This window comes from Urocitellus parryii, chromosome 1 (assembly GCF_045843805.1).
Source record: "Urocitellus parryii isolate mUroPar1 chromosome 1, mUroPar1.hap1, whole genome shotgun sequence".
In the NCBI taxonomy this organism is placed as follows: domain Eukaryota; kingdom Metazoa; phylum Chordata; class Mammalia; order Rodentia; family Sciuridae; genus Urocitellus; species Urocitellus parryii.
The window spans coordinates 94,863,393-94,883,098 of NC_135531.1; the positions used below are offsets into that span (position 1 = coordinate 94,863,393).

Here is a 19,706-nt window from a genome sequence, read left to right on the forward strand (position 1 = left end):
TTACTGTTCCATTTGGAAATAACCATTCCCTCCTCTGGGTATACCTGTTGTTTGTATACAACTATCTTTTGTTGCATTTGTAATACTTTGTTGTATTTATTTGATTATCTGTCTTTTCTTTTTACTTATTTATTTTAAATATTTTTTTAGAGGGAGAGAGAGAGAGAGAATTTCAATATTTATTTTTCAGTTTTTGGCGTACACAACATCTTTGTTGATATGTGGTGCTGAGGATCGAACCCGGGCCGCACACATGCCAGGCGAGCTACCTCTTGAGCCACATCCCCAGCCCCTGTCTTTTCTTTTTAAAATAATTATTTATTTTTAAGTTCTTTTTTTTTTAGGTGGACACAATATTTTTAATTTACATCTATGTGGTGCTGAGGATTGAACACAGTGCCTTGTGCATGCTAGGCCAGCGCTCTACCACTGAGCCACAACCCCAGCCCGTACCTTTATTTTATTTATTTATTTTTAAGTGGCACTGAGATTTGAACCCAGGGCCTTGCATATGCGAGGTGAGCACTCTACCATTGAGTCACAAACCCAACCCCCGTCTTTTCTTTTTTTTTTTAAAAAAATTTATTAGTTATTGATGGACCTTTATTCATTTATTTGTTTATATGTGGTGCTGAGAATCTAACCCATTGCCTCACACATGCTAGGCAAGTGGTCTATTACTGAGCCACAACCCCCGCCCCCGTCTTTTCTTAATGAGTGGAAATCAGCTCTTATTTTTGTGTCCCCAGAATATAGTAAAAAATCTGGCACATAGTTTGGCTTAATAAGTATTGAATAAATGTATGTGTAGTGCTTAAAACATGCTCAAGTTACTGGTTCCCGGCCTGAGACAATTATAATGGAGTCTGTAGTATTTTTATGGAGTGCAAAGTAAAAGATGTGAAGTTAGGTAAATGGACCTCAATAGTAGTAGTAGTGGTAATATTAGTGGTATTAATAACTAATATTTGTTAAGCATTTACAGTGGGTTAGGCACTGCAGTGCAGTTTTGGAGGTATAATTGTGTTTAATCATCAGTACCACTGTAGTTTAATTTTAAATGTATTATCTTGCTTCATCATCAATAACCCTGTGATGTAGCTACTTCTATCATTATTTTACAAATAAGAAAAATGGAGCTACAAGAAATAAAACATGTCAGCCATGATAACACTGTGAGTAGTGGGCTCATATCACAGTAGTCTTTGCTCTTAATCATTATGCTCTCTTCCCCATATTGGTATTAATTGGTGGCTTAGGGTGGTTGAGATTCTTTTTATTTTTAACTTATTTAAAATTGAATGTTTCTTTGGACTATTCAATGCTCATTTTCTATTTAGGTTATTAAGCAGAAGTTAAGATTTCTAGCCTTAACCTTACCATTTATTATGATACATAAAATACATAGTAACATTTCTTCTTTTAACATTAAGATTTTTTTCATTACATGAAATTGCCTACATGCCCAGACAGATGAATGGATAAAGAAGGTATGGTGGGCTGGGGATGTGGCTCAAGTGGTAGCACACTCGCCTGGCATGATCCTCAGTGCCTAATGAAAATAAAATAAAAAGATGTTATGTTCACTGAAAACTAAAAAATAAATATTAAAAAATTCTCTCTCTTTTTCTCAAAAAAAAAAAAAAGAAGGTATGGTATATATACACAATGGAGTATCACTCAGCCATAAAGAAGAATGAAATGTCATTTGTAGGAAAATGAATGGAATTGGATTGAAATTTAATTTTTCATGTTAAGTGAAATAAGCAGACACAGAAAAACAAATATTGCATGTTTTCTCTCTTGTGGAAATTTAGAACAATGAAAAGAAAAAAAGATGATCTGAAAGTAGAAAAGAGACTGTTAGGGAAGGGGAATGGGACTGGGACAAGAGGGGGGAGAAAGAGGAGGAAAAAAGAGGATAGCAGGGAGTGGACAGGCTCAAAGCATGATATATGCATGTATGGAAATATCACAGTGAAACAATGTTTTAGAAGTTATAGTAAAAAAAATACAAAAATGAATGAACCTTAATATAAGCTTGTGAACTTTGATTAATAATAATGTTTCAATATTGCCTCATCATATAGCAAATGTACCACACCAAGACAAGATATTAATAATAGGGGAAACTGTAGGGGAGGAAAAGGAGGCATATAAGAACTTTCTGTATTTTCCACTAAATTGTTCTGTAAACCTAAAACTGCTCTAAAAAAAAAAAAATCAAGCCTATTTAATTTAGTGGCTTAGTGGTAGAGTGTTCGCCTAGCACTTTTTAAAAAATATTTATAGGGCTGGGGATGTGGCTCAAGCGGTAGCGCGCTCGCCTGGTATGCGGGCGACCCGGGTTCGATCCTCGGCACTACATACCAACAAAGATGTTGTGTCCGCCGAGAACTGAAAAATAAATATTAAAAATTCTCTCTCTCTCTCTCTCTCTCTCTCTCTCTCTCTCTCTCTCTCTCTCTCTCCCTCTCTCCTCTCTCACTCTTTCTTAAAAAAAATAAAATAAAAAATATTTATATATTTTTAGTTGTAGGTGAACACAATGCCTTTATTTTTATTCATTTATTTTTATGTGGTGCTGAGGATCGAACCCAGGGTTTGAACCTCGCCGGTGCTAGGTGAGTGCTCTACCACTGAGCTACAACCCAGCCCCATCGCACTTTTGAGGCCCTGGGTTCGATCCTTAGCACCACATAAAACAAGAAATAAATAAAATAAAGGTATTGTCCAACTACAACTAAAAAAAAAAAAAGAACAAAAAAACCCCACAGTTTAAAAAATGTCCTTAGCCTTGATTGCCAGGTACTTTATTTCTTGTGACTGATTTGGTGGGGGGAGTATTGGGGATTGAACCCAAGGGTGCTCTACCACTTAGCATTATACCCATCTCTTTTTATTTTAGTTTGAGACGGTGTCTTGCTAAATTGCTCAGGCTGTCCTCAAATTGTGGTCCTCCTGCTTAGCCCCCTGAGTAGCTGGGATTAATGCCGCTTGCCTGGTTCTTTGTGACTTTTCTAATAAATATTTGAGCAGTATTCTTTTCTTTTTTTTTCTTTTAAACCTGTTGTAGCCCAAGTGTTTTTGTTGAACGTGAACTGGTTAGTAAGTAGATGTAGCTGTGAGAAATTTCTGAATAAAAGCATTATATGACCCTTTAAGAACCCTGATAGGGGCTGGGGCTATGGCTCAGTGACTGTAGCACACTTGCCTGGCATGTGTAAGGCACTTGGTTTGATTCTCAGCACCACATATAAATAAATAAAAATAAATAAAGGTCTATCAACAATTTAAAAATATTTTAAAAAGAGAACCCTGACAGATGAGTTAGTGGGCCTAATAATCTATTACTTTTAATTTAAAGTTTTTTTTTCTGACATTACTATTGTTGTTAATCCATGACCTTAGGATAGCTATAGATTCTCTGCTTACTTTATTGGTTAATATTTTTGGTTTAGTTGTTTAGAAGATTCACTAAAGGTAGTTTGGTATGGTGAAAGGTTGTGCTTTGGAGTCTGAAACACATGGCTTTAAATCCCTGCATGTTTATGAGATCTTAGGCAAGTTACTTAATTTTTCTGAGTTTCAGTTAATTAAGATGAAAATAATTTAATTTACTTAATGTATGATTGAATGTATGGAAAACAGATACACATGAAGTGTTTTATTAATGGTAGCCTATTTTAAAAAAAATTTATTTTTTAGTTGTAGATGGACACAATACCTTTATTTATTTATATGTGGTGTTGAGGTTTGAACCCAGTGCCTCCCACATGGTAGGCAAGTGCTTTACCACTGAGCTGCAAACCCAGCCCCTATAGCCTACTTTTTTTTTTCCCTTAAAGAAAACAATCATAGTAATTTTGAAAGACCTTTATCTCATCTTTAAATAGAGATTTTAGAAGACAGTAGATTCTGTATTCAAACTCTACTTTAGAAATGGAGTTTTTGTGGTAGAACAAAGTGGAGTTAGTTTTCTTGTGCTTTAACTTACAGTTAGAAGAAGCATAATAATTCTCTCTTATCATATATAAAGCTAAACAATTTCAGAAATCCCAACATAACATTTGTGTGTGGGGGTTTTGTTGTTTGTAAGTCAGAATGGTACTACTGGGGAGTGGGGGAAGGCCATGATAGAGGGGCTAAGAGTGCCCTATAGGCAGGTTCTTATAGTCTCTGGATAGCTCTTAGAAGAGAGGAGACCCTCTTTTGAAAGGCTCCATCCTTGAAGTTTTAAGCATGCTCCATGCTGACGGCGCAGGGCTCAGGGGCCAGCTTCTATGTCTTGCAGTCCCCACCTCCCCACCACTACTGTGGGTCATCTTTATCTTTCTTAGCTCCTTCTATAATTCTGACTCTGCCACCACAACCTCCTTTGACTTCTGTTAAGAGATCATTATGGTTCATTTGTATGAACAAAAATCAGTGAGGAGTCATCCATAGGTATGTGGTATCTGTTAAGGCTGAAATTTAATTTCTTGTAATACTTTTTGTTGGTTGGTTTTATAATGATACAGCACTCCTCTCTTTCACGGAGACACTGTAGACATTCTTATTTTGAATCTGTCACTGGAAATTTATCTTGATGTCCTTGCCCATGGTACTAGAATTGGTATTGCTTTCCTTGCTTTAGTTTGGGCCCCAGGCTCCTTGCTTCTGGGGCTACTGGCACTTCTACTTCAAGCTGTACTGGCCCAAGGCCCAAGGCTTCATACCACTTTCCCCAAAGTAGTTTACTCATCTTCATATTCTTTTTGCCATTTCCTTCCTGTCTGGGAACAAATAGTACACCTTTCTTCTCCAGTCCTGCAGTAGTGCGGTCCTCTTGGTTGTCTGCAGATCCTCCAACTGACTGATTGTTGCCATCTCTCCTCTACCCAGCAGTGTACCAAGTTCCTTTTTTTTTTTTTTAAACATTTCTAGTTGTAGATGGACACAATACCTTTATTTTGTTTATTTAGGTTTTATTTAGAATTTATTTAGGTTTATTTAGAATTATAGAATATAGAATTCTTTTTTATGTAGAGCTGGGGATCGAACTCAGTGCCTCACGCTTGCTAGGCAAGCACTGTACCACTGAGCCACAACTCCAGCCCTCCCCTGTGTTTTTGGAGAAAAAGGATTTGTGGATCTGAAATTCAGAATACAGTTTTCTTTGTAGAATGAAACTTGAAAAGCTTTTATGTTGATGAATACATCCTTTTCATTGCAGTATTTTACGATGATGTTTCTGATGATTTTTTGTGATTTTTTCATATGTATGTATTATATATGAATTACCTCTTGGAACACTGGCCTGTCCTTCTTACTGTTTTGAATACAAATTAATAGTAAATCACCAGCACTCTAAAATTGGTGTAAGGCACTGATTCTGACTTAAAGTAAAGAGCTTCTTTTGAATGGACAATGGTAAGACATACTGGCCTATTCAAATATAAACTAGAGGGGTTGGGGATGTGGCTCAAGCGTTAGCGCGCCCGGGTTCGATCCTCAGAACCACATACCAACAAAGATGTTGTGTCCGCCGAGAACTAAAAAATAAATATTAAAAAAAAAATTCTCTCTCTCTCTCTCTCTCTCTCTCTCTCTCTCTCTCTCTCCTCTCTCACTCTCTCTTTAAAACAAAAAACAAATATAAACTAGATAAGAAAGAATAAGAAAATTAGCAGGGACATATTTTTTACATATTTTAAAAGGTTACTTTCCCATTAAAATTTCTTAAGGTAATTTCATTTTTGAAAGGTTTGTGAGGAGAGAGGTAATGTGCAACAAAGATTTAGTGATTTCTTTTTTTTTTTTTTTTTTTAAATTTTTAATATTTATTTTTTAGTTCTCGGCGGACACAACATCTTTTTGTTGGTATGTGGTGCTGAGGATCGAACCCGGGCCGCACGCATGCCAGGCGAGCGCGCTACCGCTTGAGCCACATCCCCAGCCCAATTTAGTGATTTCTTAAAAACTTTTTAGTAGCTCCAGTTGGAATCTGCAGTGCTGGACATTAAACACAGGGCTTTGCACATGATAGGCAAGTGATTTACTACCTAGCTAATTGTGATGGTTATTCTTAAAGACTTCTGGAGATGAAATTTGTGGATACTATTTTCAGGTTCCTAACTCAAAATAGAAGTTTATTGAATATGTAAAGAGTTTCATAATCCATTTGTCTATTAAAAGAGAATCTATGAAAAGCAATGTTTTTTTGACATGTTTGAGAGATAGGTGTGATGTTCTTTGTTGGTTCTTTGTATGATATAACCACATGACCTGAGAATCATATTTTGTAATAGAATTTTTTTTTAGTAACTTATTTTCTCTGTCAGCTAGCAGTTACCATTTCTAGAAGAGAAGGTGACATTTGGTTATTGATTCAAGTAATACAAGATTTTATTTTCCTGTTATAAGACTTAAACCATATTGGTATTATTGAAGTTTTAAATTGTTTTCAAGTGGAATTAAAGCTTGATCAAATCATAGCTAGATTAATAAATGATTTTTTAAACTGAATTTTGGCCAGGGTGACAGATGTTTTTTTTTTTTTTTAGGTGATCCTAACTGGTACTGTTTAATTTCCCACTGTTGCCATCCAGTGGTCATTTCTGAAATGTCAAATGGGATAAAAATGGGGCGAAATAGTTTTCTCCTCTACCCTTCTTCCCCCTTGTGTTTCTTTAGTTGAAACTAAAACAAAAATAGAAACCCTCCTTCTATAAAAAAGGAGGGGAAGAGAAAGACTTTTGAGGAGGAAGTTTTTGGCAGGTGGCATTTCAGGAGAGATAACCTGCAAGGGTAAAATAGGTAGTTTTGGGTGGAACATAATTTCTTTCCACTCTTTTTCCTTTACCTTTTATTCTTATACCTAATCAAAGGTAGGAGGAACAATTCTGCAGTGTTTAGAACTTGAAATATACTCTCTTGCTATTGGCAAAAACAGTATTGCTATAGGTGAATATATTTATTAACTACTGAATATAGCTGGTGGAGAGACCGGAGCTATTAGGCATTAAGCACATTGCTATGATCCTTTAGCTGTATGTAAAAAAACTGAGGTTTTTATACTCATTTGTATTATGAAGATTAATTAGGTATACCGTTTGTTTTTAGCTTGTTTATTACATAGAGACTTTTTTTTGGTACTGTATAGCAAGATTCTTTTTTTTTTTTAAAGAGAGAGAGATAATTTTTTTAAAAAGAGAGAGTGAAAGAGAGAGATAAATATATTTTTTAATTTTCGGCGGACACAACATCTTTGTATGTGGTGCTGAGGATCGAACCCGGGCCGCATGCATGCCAGGCGAGCATGCTACCGCTTTAGCCACATCCCCAGTCCTTAATATTTATTTTTTAGTTTTTTGGTGGACACAACATCTTTATTTTATTTTTATGTGGTGCTGAGGAACGAACCCAGCGCCCCGCACATGCCAGGCGAGCACCCTACCGCTTGAGCCACATCCCCAGCCCCTCAGCAAGATTTTAAAAAATGTTTTTACTAGTGCATTATAGTTATGCTTAATAGTGGGTTTTTAAAAAATATTTTTATTAGTTATGATGGACCTTTATTATTTACTTAATTGCTTATATGTGGTGCTGAGAATCGAGCCCAATGCCTCACACATGCTAGGCTGGAGCGCACAACCCCAGCCCCTGGGTTTGTTTTGACATAGTCATACATGCATGGAATAAAATTTGTTCTATTTCAGTCCCCACTGCTTTTTCTTTCCCTCCCTTCCCCTATTCCCTTTCCTCTACTCTGTTGATCTTCCATTTATTTATTTTCATTTTTTAAAAATTGATACTTTATAGATATACATAAAGGTGAAATTCAGTGTGGTATATTCATATATGTATATAATTTGGTCAGTTTCACTCTGCATTTTTTCCCTCTTCTGTGCCTCCTGCCTTCCCCTCAATCGCTTTCCTCTATTCCACTGATATTTCCTCTATTTTTATGGGTTCCACCCCTTCCCCCTTTTATTCCCTTACTTTGCTCTAGTGTCTGCATATGAGAGAAGATACTGGATCCCTGAATCTGGCTTATTTCACTAGCATGATGTTTTCCAATTCCATTCATTTATTAGCAAACTTCATAATTTTCTTTATGGCTGAGTAAAACTATAATGTGTATACATCACATTTTTGTTAATTTTTTTCCTTTTTTTTTTTGTGCTGTTGGGAATTGATCCCAGGGCCTCATGCATGCTAGGCAAGCACTCTATCATTGAGCCACATCCCCAGCCCTTAATTGTTGACAGGTACCTCAGCTGGTTCCATAACTTGGCTATTGTGAATTGTGCTGCTATAAACATTGATGTGCCTGTATCACTATAGTATGCTGATTTCAGTTCTGGAAAATGCTGTGTAATAGCTGAGTCATACAGAGGGTCATACGGTGTTTTTTTTTTTTTTTCTTTTTTTTAAAGGAATCTCCATACTGCTTTCTAAAATGGTTGTACTAATTTGTACCCCCCAAACAATGTATGAGTATACCTTTTACCCCATATACTTGCTAGTATTTATTATTATTTGTATTCTTGATGATTGACATTCTAATTGGAGTGAGGTAAAGTATCAATGTAGTTTTTTCTTAAATATTTATTTTTTTAGTTGGACACAATACCTTTATTTATTTTATTTTTTTTATATGGTACTGAGGATCAAACCCAGGGCCTTGAACATGCTTGGCAAGAGTTCACTGAGCCACAACCCCAGCCCCTCAATGTAGTTTTTTTTTTGTTTTAAATACTTTTTAGTTCTTGATGTACCTTTATTTTTTATTTATTTATATGTGGTGCTGAGGATCGAACCCAGTGCCTCACACATGGTAGGCAAGCACTCTGCCACTGAGCCACAACCCCTCTCATTGCCAGAGATATTAAACATTTTCTCGTGTACATTTGTATTTCTTCTTTTTAAAAGTGTCTGTTTAGTTTTTTTGCCCATTTATTAATTGGTTGTTTGTTTTTGTGGTGTTAAGTTTTTTAAGTTCTTAGTATATTCTGGATATTAATCCTTTCAGAGGAGCAGCTGACAAAGATCTCCCATTCTGTAGACTCTCTCTTCATGCTATCAATCTTTTCCTCTCCTGTGCAGTAGCTTTTTAATTTGGTGTCATCCCACTTATTGATTTTTTTTTCTTTTATTTCTTGAGCTTTTGGGGTCTTGTTAAGAAATTGGTGCCTATGCCAATATGTTGAGAGTGTTGACCCTATGTTTTCTTCTAGCAGTTGCAAATTCCTAGGCCTTTGATAACTTTAAAAATTTTTTTTCTATTTTTATAGATGTCAACACCTCTATTTTATTTATTTATTTATTTAATGTGGTGCTGAAGATTGAACCTAGTGCCTTCACACATGCTGGGCAAATGCTTTACCACTGAGCCACAACTTCAGCCCCTTTAATACACTTTGATTTGACTTTTGTGTAGGGTGAGAGATGGGGATCTAGTTTCAGTCATCTATATATGGATGCCCAGTTTTCTTAGCACCATTTGTTAAAAAGGCCATCTTTTCTCCCACATATTTTTGGCAGTTTTGTCAAGTATCAGATGACAGTAGCTATATGTGTCTTCTATTTTATTGGTCTCGGTGTCTATTTTGATGCTAATATCAAGCTGTTTTTGTTATTCTAACTCTGTAGTATATAATATGAGATTCTTTATTGTGAAACCGTCAGCATCATTGTTCTTGCTCAGGATTTCTTTGGCTATTCTGGGTATTTTATTCTTTCAAATGAATTTTAGGACTTTTTTTTTTGTACTGTGAAGAAGTAATTGGTGTTTTGATGTGGATTGCATTGAATAACGTTTGGTGACTTGGTAATTTTGACAATATTAATTCTGCCTATCTAAGAACCTTGGAGGTCTTTCCATCTTCTAAGTTTTTCAGTTTCTTTCTTTAGTGTTCCATAGTTTTTATTGTAGAGATGTTTTACCACCTTGGTTAGATTTATTCTCAAGTATTTTATTTTATTTTTTTGAGGTTGTTTTAAATGATATAGTTTTCCTGATTTCTTTCCCAGTAGATTAATTATTGAAGTATAGGAAAGCTATTAATTAGGAATGTTGATCTTGTATCCTTCTACTTTACTGAATTTGTTTATTAGCTCTAGAAGTCTTCAGGTGCAGATTTTAGGTCTTTTAGAGACTTAAAAGATGTCTTGTGACATCTTTTAGGGTAATGTCATTAGTTCATCAGCAAATAGATAATTGAATAACTTCTTTTCCTATTTTTTATCCCTTTAATTTCTTTCTCTTGCTTGATTGCTCTGGCTATAGTTTCAAGAACTATATTGAATAGGAGTGGTATCATCAAGCTTTTATGATATATACCCAGAATTGTAGCTATAAATAGTTTCCATATTGATTGGCTATATATTTTGAGGTAAACAAATTACAAGAGTATATTTCTGCAAGTTCAGTGAGTAAGGTACTCACGAACTTTCAAAAACAATCCTTCAAATATTTTTAAACATAATAAACATAAACAGTAATAAACATAACTGGATATTTTGTCCTTTTATTGATTCTACATTGAGACAGGCTTACTTTTGAGACCCTAGAGAGGTAGGAAAAGTAAACAGAATTGAATGCTACTTGGAATATCAAATTGCCATATATGTATAGAGTTCTGCATAACTGTAATTCATTCTAGGATTCTTCCCACAAGTGTCTTTTTTTTTTTTTTAAGTTTATTTTTATTTAAAATTTTTTTGGAACTGGGAATTGAACCTAGGGGTGGTCTATGACTGAGCTATATTCCCAGCCCCCCCCCTTTTAAATATTTTTTAGATGTAAATGGATCTTTAATTTAATTTATTTATATGCGGTGCTGAGGATCAAACCCAGGGCCTCACACATGCCAGGCAAGCACTCTACCACTGAACCACAATTCCAGCCACCTTTCCCAGCCCTTTTTAATTTTTTTTTTTTTTTGAAACAGGGTCTTGCTAAGTTGCTTAGGAACTTGCTATGTTGCTGAGGCTGGCCTCAAACTTGCAATCCTTCTGTCTCAGCCTCCTGAGTTGCTGGGATTACAGGCGTTTGCCACTGTGCCCAGCTTGTCTTTGTTTTTGAGGAAGAAATTGAATGTCACAAAGGTTGAGTGATACGATACGTCTGAGGTTAAAAATCTGAGATCCTGTATTGTGAAACAATGCAGAACTTGTAGTTGAACCAAATTCTCCTGATCTCTAGTGCAGTATTCTCTCCTTTATGTCTTGTTGCCTATTAAAATGTGAATTTAGGGGCTGAGGATGTGGCTCAGTGGTAGAGTGCTTGCCTAGCATGTTCGAGGACCTGGGTTCGATCCTTAGCACCATATAAAAATAAAATAAAGGTATTGTGTCCAACTGCAACTAAGAAATATATATTTAAAAAACATGAATTTACCTTTACTTTTAAGATATAGAACAATTAAATTTAGTGAGTTATTTTATGTATTGTGAATTTCAAAGAGAAGTTATAAGCCTTCTAAAGACAAAGATTGTATCTGTTTTGTTTTTCTTTTGAACTTAATTTTTCCCAAACACTTAGGAATATGTTTAGAAACATGATTCTTAATGTTCTTGGCACCCAGAAAGGCAGTAATGCTGTTCTTTTGCTTCTTAGCTGTAGGACTCAGATGGGCAAATGAACAATATGTTACCCTTTACATGATCTATTCAAATCCATCCATATTTGTTCTTATTGCCATAATTATATCTTAGGTATACTATGTCGTTTTTTAATTGTGGTGTAACTCACATTCCTAAAATTTAGCATTTAAAATTATATTGCAATGTTTTTTAGTATATTCATAGATTGTACAGAAATGACCACTGTCTAATTTCAGAACATCATTATCATTTCAGAATGAAACTACAGACTCATTAACAGTCTTCTTTCCCCTACTCCCAAGACAATCATTAATCTATTTTTGTCTGTATGGATTTGCCCTTGGTGGACATTTCGTATAAATAGAATCATACAGTATGTGAACTTCTACGTCTAACTTCTTTCACTAAACATAGTATTTTCAAGGTTCATTCACATTATGGCATGTCTTAGTATTTAAGTCTTTTAAAAATAATATTCCAGTGTATGGATATACCATATTTTGTTTACCCATTTATCTGCTGATGGACATTTGGGGTCCCCCCCACACTTATTGGCTATTATAAGTAATGTAGCTGTGAAATTTGTGTATAAGTTTTTGTATAAATATTGTGTTTTCAGTTCTCTTAGGTTTGTATCTAAGAGTGGAATAACTGGTGATATGTTAATTTTATGTTTAACTTTTGAACTGTCTTCTATAGCGACTACACCATTTATGTTTCTACAAGCAGTACATGAAGAACCTTACATTTTTTTGAGACTAGATCATTCATTACTTCTCAAATTCATCTTCTCTCTTTTTTTTTTTTTAAAGAGAGAGAGAGAGAGAGAGAGAGAGAGAATTTCAATATTTATTTTTTTTTTAGTTATCGGTGGACACAACATCTTTGTTGGTATGTGGTGCTGAGGATCGAACCCAGGCCGCACGCATGCCAGGCGAGCGCGCTACCACTTGAGCCATATCCCCAGCCCCTCAAATTCATCTTCTCATTTTTTATTTCACTCCTTTCCTCTAACTGAAACACATTTACTCTCCTGCCCTCCTCCACCCTTATGCCTAATCATCTATAAAAATGATATGCATCCTTCAAACCCTACTAGAGCTGGAAGTGATTTCTTGCTCCTTAATGCATGTAGTTGTACCATGTGTTTTTCTTTGAGGCCTTTTATAATAATTGAAGCCTTTATTTCTTTTATATTCTCATGGTGCTTTGTATATAATAAACCTTTAGCAAATATTGGGAAAATGAAAGAGAGAACTGAAATTCCTTAACTTGGATTTTTAAAATGTTTTATGAACATAATATTATTTATCAAATAGAAATGTTAATATGTAACTATCTTTCATAAGAAACATTCTAGAATGTTCCCACTGGAATGATGGTTTTATTTATGTTCCCAACTGGTGGTTATATATATCTGCAAATATAATTTCTCAGCTTTGCAGTAAGCTCTTAGTATAAGCAGGTGCCTTTCAAGGCCATCGATAGCTGATTATATAATATATCTATTGGCATGGAGTAGGATGTTATCTTTGAATATAATTAAATGTTAAAGTGTGTTGCAGTATTTTACATGACTTAGTGCATCACTACTAATGAAATATATCTAAATTATTTTAACTTTACTGTGTTTAGTAGGGTATCTTTATTTAATGTCCAATGCAAAAATAGATTATCAACTCCACCGCGAGACCAGGACGCTGGTTTCATACAAGAGGTTCGTAGCATAGAAGTTAACTAGTGAGATCGAAATAAACACACAAGACTCAGTTATCTTTTTCTTTGACCAGGTCCGAGAAGGCCCTCCCTCTAGCTCTTGCCTGGAACCACCCGGTGGGGCAGCAAGGCTTACTCAGCACTAGCAGGAGAGAGAGAGAGAGAGCACGCCAGAGAGTGGCCTTTTATTGGGGAACAAGAAATTTCAGGGGAAAATTCCATCCAATGAAGGTCGAGTGGGGCAACATTCCAAGGTCAGGGTCAGTGATTGGTCTCAGGGTCAATTATCAGTCACACCCCCACACGGACAGGCTCTCGCACCTGGAGAGGGTGGGAATAGCTCCGACACAGTTTGGCCAGAACGCCTCACACCCAATCAGGGAGGTGCCCAATCACGTGCGAGAATGGCTCCCCACAATCAATTAGCCAAATATCTCAAATAATGAATTCCAAATATCGTGGTCTTTTGTAAAATGTGTGGAATAGAATATCCCAGTGGTTAACAGTACTTAACCACATGGGATGGTTAACAGCACTTAACCACATGGGACTCTCTACCATATGGTCTGGTCTGATTTTGTCATTTATTAGCTGTGTCCTGGAAGAAGTACTTAGTCTTTCTGTTTCTTTTTTTAAAATGTATTTATAAATATGTTAACCTACCTGGCTATGCTATTCACATATTATAGACATATAAGTATACAGATCTGTATTTAGGAGTGTAAATGTGAATATGCATATGTTCAAATTTACATGCATGCACACATGTGCTTTTAGCAAAATAAAGATCATAACATTTTGTGGATTTCAGTTAATTTTTTATTTTTTAATTTACTTTAAAAATTTTTTTTTTAAAGAGAGAGTGAGAGAGGAGAGAGAGAGAGAGAATTTTTAATATTTATTTTTTAGTTCTCGGCGGACACAACATCTTTGTTGGTATGTGGTGCTGAGGATCGAACCCGGGCCGCACGCATGCCAGGCGAGCGCGCTACCGCTGAGCCACATCTCCAGCCCACTTTAAAATTTTTAAATTCTTATTTGTTACATATGACAGCAGAATGCATACAATTCATATTACACATATAGAACACAATCTTTCATATCTCTGGTTATATTCAAAGTATATTCACACCCTTCTTGTCTTCATACATGTACTTTGGATAATGATGTCCATCTCATTCCACCATCATTTTTAACCCCATGCCCCTCCCTTCCCCTCCCACCCCTTTGCCTTATGTTCCCATGCTCCCCTTTCCTACCCCACTATGAAACAGTGTGATGCTGGTTGTTTTAATCACTTATAACAATAGCTATTATTTATCAGGTGGTTAGTATGTGCCCAATACTGTTAAAACACTTCATGAACTAGATTTCTTTTTAAAGTTATGTTTGTTGAGATATAATTTTTGTATGGTACAATTTGCCCTATTTTGTTTTATAGTTATATGGATTTTGACAACACAATATTAAAAATGACAACATAAATATGGATGTATAGTACTCCAGTCAAGATACAGAATATGTTACTGTGTTCTCTTTTTCTTCTTTTTTTAAACAAATAGAGAAATTAATTTTAATATATTTTCATTTAACCCAATGGATTACCAATATAATTTGCAAAGAAAATAATTGTTAGTAAGACATTTCATGTTCATTTTGTTTGTCCTAGTGATTCTTTGGAACCTAATGTTTATTTAACACATAGCACACCTCAATTCAGAGTAGACACATTTCAAATACTCGGTAGCCTCACATAACCAATGGCTGCCATATTGGATCTTTTCTCCATCTTTCACCTTTTGGTGAGACATATGCTGTAGGCTGCAGGATAAGTCCCCTTGTCATGTGGTTTCTTGTTGAGTTCCATCAGAAAGGGACACCAAAGAGATGAACTTAGAATATACAAGAGTAGTGCGAGGTGCTTTATTCTTCCCTATAAGACTATTAGACTGTGAGTTGGTTTCTTTTTGCTTTTGGTAGGAATAATTTCAGTTAGTTCACCTTCTCCTACAAGTTTTTCATAATGGCTCTCTCTTCTTTCACCTCCTACCTCTCCAAGTCTTCGGAAGGAAAGGTGTTTCACAAAATTTGTTGGTTTCTGCCGCGGTCCGGCTGCAGCAAAATAACCGGGGGGGTGACGAACAACTTGTGTACATTGATACAGCAGGAGTGGGAGCCCTTTATTGTAGGACAACAGAGGTATTTATACATTCCATACAGCTTATCTTAATTAACATAGACTAGATATAGCAGTCAACCAATAAGAAAATTCCACACTTAATGGTTCACTGGCGCCACCTCACAAACCACTCCCCCTGGCAAAATACCAGGCGCCATCCTGACTTGTTTACAGACTCTAACAGGTTTCCCTCAACCTTGCCCTTACCTTTATAAATACCTTATTAAACAATTTTTACCCTTGATTTTTTCACCCTTGAATCTTGAATAATGGTTTTTTATAATTATAAGAAAGTAAAATATACCTCATCTCACATAACAGGTAAAATATGTACACATACCAGATTAATTATATATTAAAATATAATGTATAAAATGCTAAAACTTTTAAAGAAAATATTTGTGTAATTTTGTGAAGAGAAATGGAAAACAAAAAATACAAAATAAACAAAACCCTGAAAAATTAGATGATATTGTAGTTAAAATTTTTATGTGTAAAATTTATTGAAAGTGGTTGAAAGATATGAATTGTATTACCTGTAATTTTTGTTTATTTTTGGTATTTAACTTGACTTAGTTTCTCCTTTGATTGGCTTTTCCTTTATTGTAGTTTGCACATTTTCATTGTTTTTCATTTCCTCCTTGTGGAATATTTTGCCAAGAATGTTCTGTAGTGCAGACTTTCTTGCTATAAATTCTTTTAGCTTTTGTTTATCATGGAAGGTTTTTATTTCATCATCAAATTTGAAGCTTAATTTTGCTGGATATAAGGTTCTTGGTTGGCATCCATTATCTTTTAGAGCTTGGTATGTTGTTCCAGGATCTCCTGGCTTTGAGAGTTTGGGTTGAAAAAGCTGCTGAGATCTGAATTGGTCTTCCCTTGTAGGTAATCTGATTTTTCTTGCTTGTGGCTTTTAAAATTCTATCTTTATTCTGTATGCTAGGCATTTTCATTATAATGTGTTTTGGTGTAGATCTGTTATAATTTTGTACATTTGGTGTCCTATAAGCTTCTTGTATTTGATGTTCCATTTCATTCTTCATGCTTGGGAAATTTTCAAATATTATTTCATTGAAGAGATTGTGCATTCCTTTGGTTTGAATCTCTGAATCTTCCTCTATCTCAGTAAATCATAAATTTGGTCATTTGGTCATTTGGTGGTATCCCATAATGTTCATGGTTTCTTACCATCTTCACAATAAAGGTCAACTTTTTTTTTCAAGATTGTTTATTTTGTCTTCATTGTTTGAGATCCTGACTTCCAAGTCATCTAGTCTGTTGGTGATGCGATCTATTGAGTTTTTTAATTGGCTTATTGTTTCTTTCATTTCAAGGGTTTCTGTTCCACCCTACCCCCCACCCCCAGTATCTCTGTTTCTTGAAGTGATCTCTTGCAATCTGTCTTTGCTCTCTTTTCTCTTTGTTGGGGTGATCATGGTCACCTGTATTTGTTCTCTTATGTCTTTGTTGCAGTGATCCATTTTTGCCTGTATCTGCTCACTTAGGTCGTTCTTTAATTCCCAGATCATTTTAGTTATGTATATTCTGAACTCCTTCTCTGACATTTCACCTGCTGTACTCTCCATGGATTCTGTTGTTGTTGTAGTATCTTGGTTTGTTTGGGGCACTTTCCTCCCTGTTTTTTCATGATGTCTATGTGTCTTCCTCTCTTGCAGTGTAGATCCAGAGGTATTACAGCTTCTGCACTATTGTCTTATAGTATCCCTATAGATTACAATACCTCACTTTAAAAAAAAAATTGTTTTAGTTGTAGTTGGACACAGTACTTTTGTTTTATTTATTTATTTTTTATGTGGTGTTGAGGATCAAACCCAGGGCCCCACGCTTGCTAGGTGAGCACTCTACTGCTGAGCCACAACCCCAGTCCCCCAATACCTCACTTTTAAGGGAGAGATCAATCTTACAGCACTCAGTATACCCAACGTGCAGCCATATATCATTAAGCTTCCATTTTTACATTCAGTTTTGTCACTATAATCAGAAATGATGAGTTCGGTTAACTTCTACCATATAGTTCAATAGGTTTGCATAATGGTTTACAGTTTCTAATGGTAGAAGGGGGTACTGGGGGGTTGGCTGAGGTGTTTATGAGGCAGGATATGAGAATATGAAGGCATTAAATTATATAACAAGTGAGAGGGTAATCATTAGAAGTTGGCTGTTAATAGGAGAAACGAGATAGGCAACCCCCTGCAAGACAGGATAACGTTTAGCACCCCTAGTAGAGAGAATCCTCTGGTGCAGCCAGGCCCACAGGGACCTTGGTGATGTCTTACCAGGTCCTTATTGTTGTCACTTGATAGAAGCAGCCATGTCTCAGTTTCGTGGCAGTGGCAGCCTCAAGCCTATATGTACTCTGATGTTGGGCTGTGGAGCCACACTTTTTTGAATAAGGAACCCCAGTATGGGGTGGTTCTCCTCCAGATCTCTTGGCCACTGTATGGTGGGGTGGGTGGGTCTCTCCTCTGGATCTCCGGCCGGATTTCAGTTAATTTTATTAATATTTTCCTGTGCCATTTAATATGTTTTCAAAATCTTTTTTTTTTTTTTTTTTTTTTTGGTGGTGATACTAAAGATTGAACCCAAATTCGCTATATCCCCATCCCTTTTATTTTTTTAATTTTTGTAAAGTTTTTAAAAATATTTTTTAGTTGTAGATGAACACAGTACCTTTATTTATTTATTTTTATGTGGTGCTGGGGATTGAACCCAGTGCCTTGCATGTACTAGGCAAGCACTCCATCGCTGAGCTACAATCCCCAACCCCTTATTTTTTATTTTGAGACGGAATCTTGGTAAATTACTGAAAGTGGACAATTTGCAATTGTCCTGCCTTAGCCTGCCAAGTAACTGGGATTATAGATGTGCACCACTATGATCTGCTTAAAAACATTGTTTTTAATGGGTACAAAATCATTCCTCATGTGAATGTACAAAATATATCTAGCAAATTCTTTATTGTAGTTATTTTTCTCATTTTTGGAATTTTAATTATTGTTACAGTGAACATCTGTGCTCATTAAGTTTTGTCTGGCTTTCAGATAATTTTAGTTGTTGTTGTAGATGGACACTGTAACTTTTTTAAAATTTATTTTTATGTGTTGCTGAGGATTGGACCCAGTGCCTCACACATGCCAGGCAAGCACTTTACCACTGAGCTATAACCCCAGTCCTCAGATTTTTTTTTTTTTTTTTTTAATAGCAGAAGTACAGGCTGAGTGCAGTGGTGCATACCTGTAATCCCAGTGTCTTGGGTGGCGGGGGGTGGGCTAAGGCAGGAATATCATGTGTTCAAAGCCAGCCTCCACCGCAGTGAGGTGCTAAGCAACTCAGTGAGACCCTGTCTCTAAATCAAATACAAAACAGGGCTGGGAATGTGGCTCAGTGGTTGAGTGCCCCTGAGTTTAATCCCTGTTATATGCATTCCCCCACCAATTAGTAAAAATTTAGTAGTCCTTCTTTTTTTTTTTAAGTTATAGATGGACACAATACCTTTATTTTACTTATTTATTTTTATGTGTTGCTGAAGATCCAACCCAGTGTGTCATGTGTGCTAGGCAAGCACTCTACCACTGAGCTACAACAACCCCAGCACCTCAGATATTTTTTTAAAGAATGGATTCCTTAAAATGGAATTACTTGGTCAAATGGCATGAGTTTGTACTTTTTTTTTTTTTTTTTTTTTGGGTACTGGAGATTGAATGCAGGGATGCTTTACTATGGAGTTATGTCCCAATCCTTTTTAGTTTATTTTGAGACTGTGTCTTACTAAGTTGCTGAGGGTCTGGCCAGGTTACTAAAGTTGGCCTTGAATTTGCTGTCCTCCTGCCTCAGCCTCCTGAGTTGCTGGAATTACAGTGCCCAGCAAGGACATGAGTTTTAAAACATATTTTGTTAACAAATTTTCAAACTGCTTACCAGGGAGGTTGTGCATAATAAAATTTACTTGGAATTAACTAATTTTGTATGTTGATTTTTTTTTTCTTTTTCTTTTTCTTTTTCTTTTTTTTTTTTTTTGCTTATATGGTTCATTCATTTCAGCAAGTATGTATTGAATACCTGCTATGTACCAGGTACTCTTAGTCCCAGGATAGAACAGTGAACAAATAGGTATTGTTTCTAAACTCATGGAGTTTTTCTATCTATAGGACTCCAGGTGTTTGTTAGTGTGTTTTTAAGACTTTTATTTCGGGGTTAG

General features: G+C 35.7%; 1 protein-coding gene across 4 annotated transcripts in view; it reads left to right on the plus strand.

Annotated features, from left to right (window-relative positions):
* The window catches only part of Ankhd1 (ankyrin repeat and KH domain containing 1), a 127,715-nt gene that overhangs the window by 18,609 nt on the left and 89,400 nt on the right, over positions 1-19,706 (plus strand). The gene's annotated exons all lie outside the window — the stretch shown is intronic.